Consider the following 11298-nt stretch of genomic DNA (forward strand, 5'->3'; position numbering starts at 1 on the left):
AACAGCAACCCTAAAAAGTCCGTAGGAAATGCCAGATTTGGCGCGTAATTTTTGGGGGGTGTATATCAAAGTTATACCTTTTTTCGAGACCGGGGCATATCTTGAAACTATCCTCCCTACCGTATTTTTTCAAGTTTTTATACCACGTTTTAACGGAAACCCCCCCCCCCCCATAGAAATAAGCTCATTACTTTTTGCATTGAAAAAGGCGTTCCGCTGTAACGGCGAAACATGTGTTTGCTGTAGTCTGCAATTTGTGCTTTTTTGACATTGTTTTTTCTTACTTTACTGTTCAGCACAAAGGTATTTATTTATCTTGTAGGTGAATATGTTGCATAAGGTTACCATAAAAGGTACTTACATATTAACGCCACCGAGGCAGAATTTGCTCTAGTGTGCCAATAAAGAGTAATTATTTGGCGCATGGTGTTGTTTGCATACGCAGGCAGTTATCTTTTGTATTCTTTGTAGCCTTGTTTTAGCTACTAGGGAAAACCGCCAAACCATTAAATATTATAAAAATCGCTAAATCTGTAGCTGCGGTGGCGTTAATACGTAAGTACCCCATAAAAAGCAACAGGGTTACCGATATAAAATTACTTAGGCCAGAAGTTTGATAACCGTGCCAATTTCCCAATTATCGAAATATTCTCTGTTTCTATTCTATGCTTCGAACGTATGTCTATTTGGGAAGCTTTGTTAAACATTCTAGTAATCTTACGCCTGCTTTCAGTCTTTTCTTTTCGTCTATTCTCCTCTATCGCCTGTTTTTATATTTTGGTAATCGTTTAGGCTTCTGTCTAGCCTAAAGGAGAGATTTTACAAACTGAGATTATTGTCTTGTTTTTTAATTGTCGGAAATGTTTTTGGCGCCAAAGACCAATGTATTTTGTTCTTGCTGATACTGCCAGTATAAAACGATTATATAAATTTAGTTACGACACCAAAATCTCAACTATCGAAAGTTTTTAACGATAAGAAAAACTTAACTCTTTTCTATTTTACTTAAGAAGTCAAACAATGAGACAATATCGACAATTTGGTGCGATTTTACAACCAAGGCCTCCATAGCCGAAATGTTCGTAAACATCCGATGTTTTCCTGAGATTCCATTAAGACATAGCCTTATTGTTTTGACAATAGCTAAATTAGTTAACTGTTTGAACCATCGCCTCGTCCGCGTAGTGTGTAAACGACCAGGATAGATGAATAATCATAATATGTGGAACACTTAGCGAGTTGTAAAAAACTTTCGCTAAACTAATGAACACGGAGCACTAATCTGTTTGTCAAACATTGCCAAAGTCAATATTGCTGAAATTTAAACTTTAATGTTTAATTTTAATTAAAACAAGACAAAAAGTTGCGATCAAATGAAAAAAAAAATAAAACAAATCCGTCAAATAATTAAATCATTAAACAGTAAACTAAATGTGATATCTCATCAAAAACAACCCTGTTGTAAAAATTACCCCGCCAAGAAGACCTTTAACTCTTCCCTGCAAAAAGAGGGCCTTCACACATATCCTAAACCCCAAAACCCTGAGCCTTAAAAAAAATAAGATATCTAGTTTTCCCGCCATGTATCTGCCAAACTACCATCTCCCTGTTTTCCTCTTTCATCACAACTATTTTCACTAGAGCCTGCCCCCATCATGAACTCCTTACCAGTGAGGATAGATCCTTAAATTGTTTTCAATCCTGTTTAACGGGTAGCTTTTTGCTCTCGAAGGAACTACCTGAGTTAAGAAAAGTTTCCCGCCAAACAGCACTGAAAACAATTTAAAGTATATTGAGGGCTATTTTAATCTAGCTTTTTCACTGTATTTTATGACTTCTTTTCTTAAATGACGGATTTTTATATTTTATGGACTAATTTCAATTGTTTAATGATCGATCTTTCTTTTTAATGCAGCTCTCAGTCTTGTTTAGCGTCTTTGTTTGTTTTTAGTTTTTTAAGTTCAAGACAAAAAAACGTATGGTATCGCTGAACAAATAATGGTGGCAATGAATAAAATAAAAATATAATCTCCAAAAGGTAAAAAATAAACCCAATCTCAAAAAAAAAAAAAAAAAAAAAAAAAAAATCTGGCGTCGATGATGGTAGAGCTTAATGGCTGTTTTGATCAGTCTCAAATAGGAAATAGGATTGTACTTAATTGTTAAATAGCCAGATAGGAATTATGCCCGAAGGCTGTCCTATTGGCTGACTTCAGAAGATTTATGCAATTGTTGGATCTGTTTTAGTGTTGATTGAATTTCCTTTTTCTAAGAAAACTTTTGAAGAACTGTTAAAAATATTTCAGCCTTGCAATTTCAGTCAGAAATGAAAAAACCCTATGAGCTGTAAGTAAGTAAAAAGAATTTAGGGGAAATTAGTTATTTTCAAACTTTAATTACTTCGGCCCATGATGTCCCAGGGGACTGAATTTTTGTATATATCCTCAATGACCCCTGAAGAATATTTATACAAAAAATCATTAACAAAGATCCCCTGGGAGCTGTTACAGACTACCGGGAAGGTATGATTTGGGGGATAGAAATAAGGGGGAGGGGGAGAGGGGTCGTGTGGCACAAAAGGCACATCGGCACAAGTAATGTGGGTATGAAATTTCAGCTCGATCCTTCTATTCGTCTGGGCTGTAGCCCTGTCAAAGAACACAAAAAGTTTTTAAATAGAGATTTTCTAATTTAAATTCCTCCTCCCCCTGATGGTCCTGGGGATTGTATTTTGGTATACTTTGTCAGGGGTCCCAAGAGATGGAGTATACCAAAAATCAACTCCAGGGGTCTTCATGGGGCTAAGATACAGAGGGGTGAAAACCCCAACTTGTTCTGTCGTGTAAACTGTCCTCAGTCGCGCGTTTAATTTCTTTCGTCTTTCTTGGCGGTGGATATTTGGCTTTGTTGGTGGCTGACATTTGGTTTTCTTGACGGACGTAATGATACGCCAATCTAATAATAAAAAATCTGATGTGGACACCACATTAAGCCTCCCTTTTTTTGTATTACTTTCCGAATCTCCAGTTTCCTGAGTGGACTACTCTTCTCTTTACAGCCAAGTCTTGTGTAGACAACGATGCTCCGAGAACCTTCCCTCATATGTACTTTAGACCAAAGAAGTTACAGGTGAGAAAAGTTGTTTTCTGCTTGCACTTTTTTTTTTTTTTTTTGACTTCACACTGCAACGCATTCATGGTGTTCAATACATAGTAAGTTTACACTGTTCTTTAGCCAAACAATCAAGTTTCTCTATGGTAGTGTTCATTTAAATTTAAAATACAGTCGAGCTCGCTTAATGGAATACTAGCCTATTTGCCACAAAAAGTTATTCTACATACAAAGCTAAGATGGCAAGATTTTTGAAATGTTCAACCGGGACACCATAATTACCCCCCCCCCCTCCCCAGTCTCTAGACCGTTCAAAAGGGTGCACACCCATGGCTGACTTTTAGTGTCTTATTGGACAGTTCATTCTCAATGCTATTAATAAATAAATGGTTACTAATTATGAACCTAAAACAGGGGTGGTAAGAAATGACACAAGCAGATAAATTTAAACAGTTTTTTTTTTTTTACATGTTAATTTTTACAAGTTATTTTAGTAAGAATAAACACTTTGAATGAGGAATAAAAAATTGAGTAATACTTTTAATATAGTCCTTTTGATAGTCCTTTTAATAGTCCTTTTTGATTTTAATCTTGTTGTAACAAACCTCATAAGTTATTCCAATATTATCTTTACAAGTCAATGTTAAAAATGACAAAGTAATTATCCTAAATAATCTTTCACAATTAATTATTTTTAGACTTTTTTGGTCATCTGTAACCGGGACGTGAAGTAAACCAGCCAAGACACCGGGATTTTTTTGTCTGAAAACAGGGACGTTGGCAAGTCCAAAACTGGCAAGTCCAAGCAAAGCACACCAAAACGGTTTGGCATTTTGAAAATTTATTACATTAAGCGGGATATTCTTTTCTAATAAGCGTGCTCGATTGTATTTAAAGCTTTCAATTTAACTATACTCCTCTACAAATAAGTTTAAAAAATTTTTACAAGAGTCTATTTCCGGAATTAGGTCTAGAAACTTGTTATTCATTGCACATTTTTTTAAATAAGAAAATAATTAATTTTTGAGACATCAAAATTTGGCAGTGGTTGAGCAAAAATATTTTTCCTTAAGTATCGGTCACAAATATTGTGAAATTGAGTCAGTAATACGACAAACACCGCTGAAACTAGGGGAAAAAAAACACTATTTGAGGTGGTGAGAAGCAAAGAAATGTAAGTGGACATTTTCAAGTTTTGAGTAAAGCACGTTTAAAGTTCCGGTCCTAGGTAAACTTTCATTGAAAAGTTATTCTAAATAACGCTGTATATCAGAACCTACCAGGGCTAAAAGTACTATCTTTTGCACCGAAACGGAGGAGAAATTCATCTACCTTTTGTACTGGTTATCTCTAAATTTTTAATTCTGGCCCTTACATCCTTTTGTTTCTCGCTGCTTCATTTGTGCTTATGAATAAAATAATGGAACGATTTGATAATTCATATCATACTCTTTTGAAAACAAAATTTCTTTTCTGTATTGAAATGAATGTGTTGCGTAGAACATTCAATCGAATATTTTAATGGGGTCGTTTCCAAAATTTTAAAAGTATTTTTTGCTGAAAGAGCATGCTTAAAAACATTGGATCTGACCATTCTTTAAATAATTTGTTTAATATTTAAAAAAAAATACTTAAATCGGTGCGCTTTCATTGTTTACGCTTCTGTCGTGTGACATCACAAATGATGAAATGCCAGTCAGTGTTGCCATTCACGGAGAAAAATATTTAATTCGCATCTTTACTCACGTGTATTGGCAACGATATGGTTGATAGCAGGCGTAAAGCGCAATTTTAATTCGCTTCTTGATTATCATAACGTGGAAACGTGGTAGAAAGATGCGCCATATCGCATCATTTGTGACGTCATCAAGACCACGCCTTGTTTTCAAAATCGGACATTTAAAAAAATTAATTAAAAAATAACTGTTGGGAAAGTGAAAGTATTTTCTGCGTCCATGTTATTATTTTTTTTTTATTCGTTCTATCAATTTTAGTGACTAAAAGTAGTACTTTTGACTGAAGGAACAACCCCATTCCAGCAATTAAAATAAGAAGAGTTCATAGTATCATGTTCAGTTAATCTGATGTATTTGTTGGTTACACAGAGGAACATTTTTTAACAAAATTTTTTGATAAGTTTTTTTTTTTTTTTTGAGTTGTTTTAAGCAAAATAGGCCCATTGATTTTAGAGATGTAGTTTGTTTTACCACGTCCGGTTTTTCACTACACTTTATGTGAATGTGGAGAACGTGACGCATGCGGTGATCACTTTCCGCAGGAATCCGTATCATAAGAATCCTTACAACCCTTCTATTGGCTGATGTAATAAACCTTTTCAAATGGAAATAAAGCATTTCTTTTAAACAATATTATTATTATTTATGAAAATTTTTATTCACTTTATTGCGATGGCACAAAAACGAAAACAAAAACTAAATCAATAAGGAATGTAAAATTACCATGTGTTGATTAGAAAAACAAAAGCTTTTTGAAGTGATAACTTCTTATGGGAGGGTAAACCGATTTGTGACATAACGCGTAATGGCGCAACTCTCGTCGGCATTCCTTTCGTTCGCGCATACGACAAAAACGCGCATGCTCGGGGAAATTCTGTTTCTTTACTCTTTGGATCAGCTTTAAGCGTTAAGTGATAGTAGAAAAAGTAATGAAATTAACAGAAGATGGATGATCATCGCAACATAACGCAATCTCCTAACGAAAGGTGAGTTTAACAATACAATATAATACCAATCACATTGTAAACAATATATATTCGAAATAGCATTTAATCTTTAAATTTATTTTCAAAACAAAAACATTTGCGATTAGTTATACTAAAAATATCTCGCTTCCTTTAGGGTTTTAAGCTGTGATAAGGTGTACATATTTTAAACGAACTTCATCCCTGCAGACTTCGCAACGCGAGGGTCGGGGACGGCCGAGAAAACAAAAATAATAAATAAACATTTAATTTGTTCATCACAGAGTAAAATCTAAAATGTTTCGTAAGTTTGAGTGTTTTTTCTGATAAACGAAATATTTAGAAACGACGCCTCATTTAATCTATTGTTTTTGCGCCGACATCAAAACTTATGTTTAAAAGTAGTCTGAATGGTGATCAAATAATAAAAGTATTTTTCATAATTTTGAAGTCGTCTTAATGAAGCAAAGCAACAAATTATTATTGCCAACACACACACTTATATATATATATATATATTAGGGTGCGTCTTATAATGCACTTCTTGAAAAATTTTTGAATTTCTTATGGGGCACCCCTTTAATTGCTTCTTTTTGATGAAAAAACACCCACTTAAAAGTTTCATAGAATTTTAGCAAAATTTAGAAGTTGCTACCAGCGATTAAAATTACGTTATTGTGAAAAAATAGAGTAAGAATATCTTCCCAATTTTGTATTGCAATATTTGACATCAACATGAATTTGGGTTGGTTAAGGTAGAAACATAACCCAAATTTTTATTTCCTATGCATACAAAAAAAAATAAGCATTTCATGGTTGCTATGCTGTGTAATAATGCCAAACAAAAATCATGTAAATGTTCCACTACGCCATTTCGCCATTCATATCATTGGTTTACAATTTCCGTCTTTTACATTCACCAATAATGTAATTTTTTCCCCTTTGTTTCCAGTAATGTGAAATATACAAGTTTTTTTCTGATTGCTACTCATCATCCACACTTTTTGGTAATATCTCTTCAAAAAAAACTTCATGAAAAGACCTTAATGGTGAAAAATCTGAATGTTAGTAATGAAATCCTCTATTTTTTTTCCTTTGGTTTTAGTTCTACAACATCTGCTGTTCAGTGTTTCATTGAAGGAGTTGTTCTTTTAGGTTTCTTTAAGAAAGAGACCAATTTGGAAATTGTGTGCCTCTTCAGAAATGACACGTAGATGTCAAATAAAATTACTTGAAGCAGCAGTTTCCTTCTTGTAAGTGAAAATGCTTTTCAACAACAAAAGATCAAATCTAGATAAACTTTATTGCAAATTCTTGTTCTTCAGAATCAGTCAGAGTACATTCAGTTACAAGAGAGACTAAAAAAAAAAAAATACTTTCACTACAGTTGATTCAGATTCTTTATGATTTTCCTTCATTCAAAATTTCTTCTTTTCAAGCAAGTTCTGTTGCCTTTTTAAATAGAGATTTATTTGTTACCAATTTCGCCTTGTCCTCCTAGTTTTCTTTCAATTAGAAATAATATCTCGCCTGGAAGTGAAATCTTGCATAAAGTATCATCAGCAAGAGCAAGGTCAAGCAAATAATCTAATGATGGATTCCAATAATTTTGTTTTTGATTATTGAAATAGAACTCTTTTAATTTTCTTTTTGATTTCTTAACTGACAACTTGTGTTTCTTTGAGTTGCTAACCAACAGTTAGTTAAGAGGTTGAGAGTTGATTGTAGCTACAGTTAATTAACATGATTTAATAAAATATGAAATAATTTCCAAGTCAGTAACAATCTCATTAATTACTAATTAAAACTAATGACAAAAATATAACATAAATAAATATTATAATAATCGATGCAAAAAAAAAAAAAAAAAAAAAAAAATAGATTTCGAATTTTGCAGTAATGGTAGCAACCTCTAAATTTTATTCAATTTTTATTTTTATGATATGTGAATTTTTTTTTCATCCAAAGGAACAAAATGAGAGGGTGCCTCATGAAAAAATAACATCTTCAAAAATAAGACGCACCCTAATATATATATATATATATATATATATATATATATATATATATATATATATATATATATATATATATATATATATATATATATATATATATATATATATATATATATATATATATATATATATATATATCTCCAAACAAAAGTATTTCTAGTATTATTCAATTTATTCATAAACAGCTTTTAAATTATACACAAGAAAGTTCTGCTTTGGTTTATGAAGATTATTATACAACTAGGGGGCTATCGCCCCCTGCTCGCTATCGCTCGCCAACCCCCGGAACTGCTTACGCAGTTCCCTGTGGATCGCTTCGCGATCCATGCTCGCTTCGCTCGCTCGCTGTATGCCAATACATTAGCCTAGCTAAAATTTTCCGTAAACATTAAAGTTGGTAATTGCATTTAGGTCACCATCCATTTAACCAATATGAAAATTACGTTCATAATGTTAATTTGTCTGCTTTAGCCAGATTTTCAACAGTTTAACTTTGCTGTATGTAAGATGACTGCCTTGGCAATGTGCACAACTTTACCATTATAGATACAAAAGTGTCTGTCATTGCTTTGGAGAGATTGCACTTCTACCTGTTGGTCCGCGGAAGGTATTTTATTTCCCTTCTACCACCCATTGGAAAACCAATGAAGGCATTCCCCTATCCGCCACCTGGGGACGCGCCCTCTAGGGGTTACAGGCTCCCCCGAGGGATGTATTTACATTATTTACACTCTTATATATTTACATATTTACACTCTTATATATTCTAATCTGAGAAAACTTCCTCATATACACAATTAAAAATGTCCCGTTTGGGAGCCACAACTGACACTGCTTCAAAAGATCTTGTTCTTGATAATGCCACATAGAGCTGGCCATGACTAAAAACAGGCTCAGAGAGCACCAAACATATTTTCTCAAACGTTTGTCCTTCTTGTTGTTATTCTGAATCCTTGCCACGTCACGAACAAAAAATGGTTTAACTAAAAACGCGAAAACTCGCCAAGGCTACTTTGCTTGCACAATACTAAAACTACTATAACCCTAAACAAATTTGGCGAAACCTTTCAGCTGAGAATAAAAGGAATAAAGTAAATTCTTTCTCGGTTATTCATTTTGAACTGAACTGTCGTACTGAAGCAGAGAATAGACGACGCTCAAAGCGCCTACGCGTTCAAAACAACATTGCCGATGAACATGATTGTGGAGCAATGTGTGAAGAATGCGAATTTTGTGGTGCTCTTTATTGGCAGAAAGAGCGTAATACTGCAAATAAATATACTAAATGTTGCCATGACGGAAAGGTGCGGTTACCGGCATTGTGTGACGCACCTGATCTGTTGAAGGAACTGCTGACTGAAAATTCCCCAGCCGCTAAAAATTATCGGCAGCGAATCAGAGAATACAACTCTGGAAATGGCTCGTCTTAAATTGGATTCAAGAACGGTTTCCTGCCTTCTTTGAGCTTTTCTTTGCTGATTAAGGTTGAAATGGGCCACAGCCGACTCAAACTCATCTCAAAAAAAAAAAAAAGTTCGTTGAGTATTCTGTGATTCAAGATTTCAAAACAACGTAGAAGTTTGTTTACATGATTTATCGGCGAAGTGTTGCCAACAGAGGTTTAGAAATTCACCCCTTCATTTGCCGGCACGTAAGAGAATTATATATATAGATTCCTTTAATTTTAACCGGAGATTTTAATGATAATTTTGCTTCTGATGGAGCTAAAAATTTAGTATCGTTTCTATAATCCAAATTACAATTACAAATGATTAATAAGCCAGAAGAAGCCACCATAAGCCACGGAACTGTATTTGAAGCAGTCTTTGCAAGATTTTTAGATAACATACAATGCAAAAATTTCGTTGCTTATTACAGATACCATAAGCCAATTGTTACTTTCATAGGATTAAATAATGCTAATAATTTAATCCTATGAAAATTATTACTTCTGCCGAGCATCCCGTGACGCACATTTTTTTTTTTTTTTTTTTCTGAGCAACTTCGAATTGTTTATTGTTTTCACTTGATTTGAAGTTGGCGTTCCAGGTCATTTTTGAGGTCCATCGTACTCCGCAAGCGGGTGTTCTTCCTGGGCGATAGCGTCCATGTCCCCCGGAATCGATTTTATTTGCACCCGACCCTCTCGACGTTACACAATCCTCTTTAGACAAAAGCAGCATCCAGCAAACAGCATCCAGCCCCTGTTATTAATTTGAATTTTGACCTCTTGAATTCAAATTATGTTTTTCGCAGTTATGATTGCGATAGGAGCCATTTGAAGAGGCAAGAAACCCAACGAATAGGGTCCTGTCTCACCTCGTGATTGCGAAAAATATAATATGAGTTCAAGATGTCAAAATTCATAATAATGCCAAAGGCTGGATGCCTTGGGCAATTTTTCCTTTTGTTTGTATTGTGCATAAAAAATTTAATTATTGATTTTCAGAAAAATAAAAAAAAAATAAGTAAATAAATAAAATCCTTTTGTTCTATATTTTTCGAAAATGTTCCACATTTTGTGAATTGATTCTTTTGAGACATATGAAGCAGTAAGAAGCAAAGGGATGTAAGTGGACTAATTTAAGGTTTCGAGCAAATCACGCTTAAAGTTCAGATCCTAGGTAAGCTTTCATTCATTTTATTTTATGCAGCACCTACCAGAGCTACAAGTGCTATCTCTTGCCCCGAAACAGAGGAGAGGTTCACCTACCATTTGTACTGGTCATCTCCATTTTTTTAAATTTGACACTTAAATCCCTTTGCTTCTCAATGCCTCGGAATAAAACAGACCATTTTTGGACGGGACTAAAAGATAGTCAAAACAAGCCACAGATCTAAGTCAGCTAAATAACTGTTTCTCAGTGTTATTATTGTTTTCCTAATCGTTCAATCTCTGTTTCCTGCCAAACAGCTGGAGCTGGAACGTTACAGTACTATCCATCGAAACAACCGGTACTTAATGGACAGACTGGCTACCATTCAGACTGAAGGTGCCTGGGTAGACAACAAAAACTACCATGAGATCAAAAGGTATGGATTCATATTAAACAGTCGGGCTTTAAAAAGCCGAGGAAAGGCTTAAAGATGCTCTATGTTATACGACCATTTATCAAAACTAGTGTTCGCCCAGTGTTCGAAATTCGACCGTATTCATAAATGAATATTTGAGAAAACTTGTATTAAGTTAACTATTTCCAACAATTTTATTTCCACTCTTACTCATGCTTACTGCATATCTGGAAACATACAATTTTAATATGTACACACAACACCAAACAGTTATAACTTATTCCAATTTTGCTTTTTGTCTGTTAATCTCAAAATAAATGGATGAAAGGGGATATTTCGGTAATGGGGTCCTTTCCGAAATCTTAAAGGTGTTTTTTTCTGAAACAGCATGCTTTAAAACATAGGTTTTAACCATTTTTTAAATAAGTGGAAACAAAAATTAATATTTTTTAACAA

Source organism: Uloborus diversus, chromosome 9, assembly GCF_026930045.1.
Source record: "Uloborus diversus isolate 005 chromosome 9, Udiv.v.3.1, whole genome shotgun sequence".
In the NCBI taxonomy this organism is placed as follows: Eukaryota; Metazoa; Arthropoda; class Arachnida; order Araneae; family Uloboridae; genus Uloborus; species Uloborus diversus.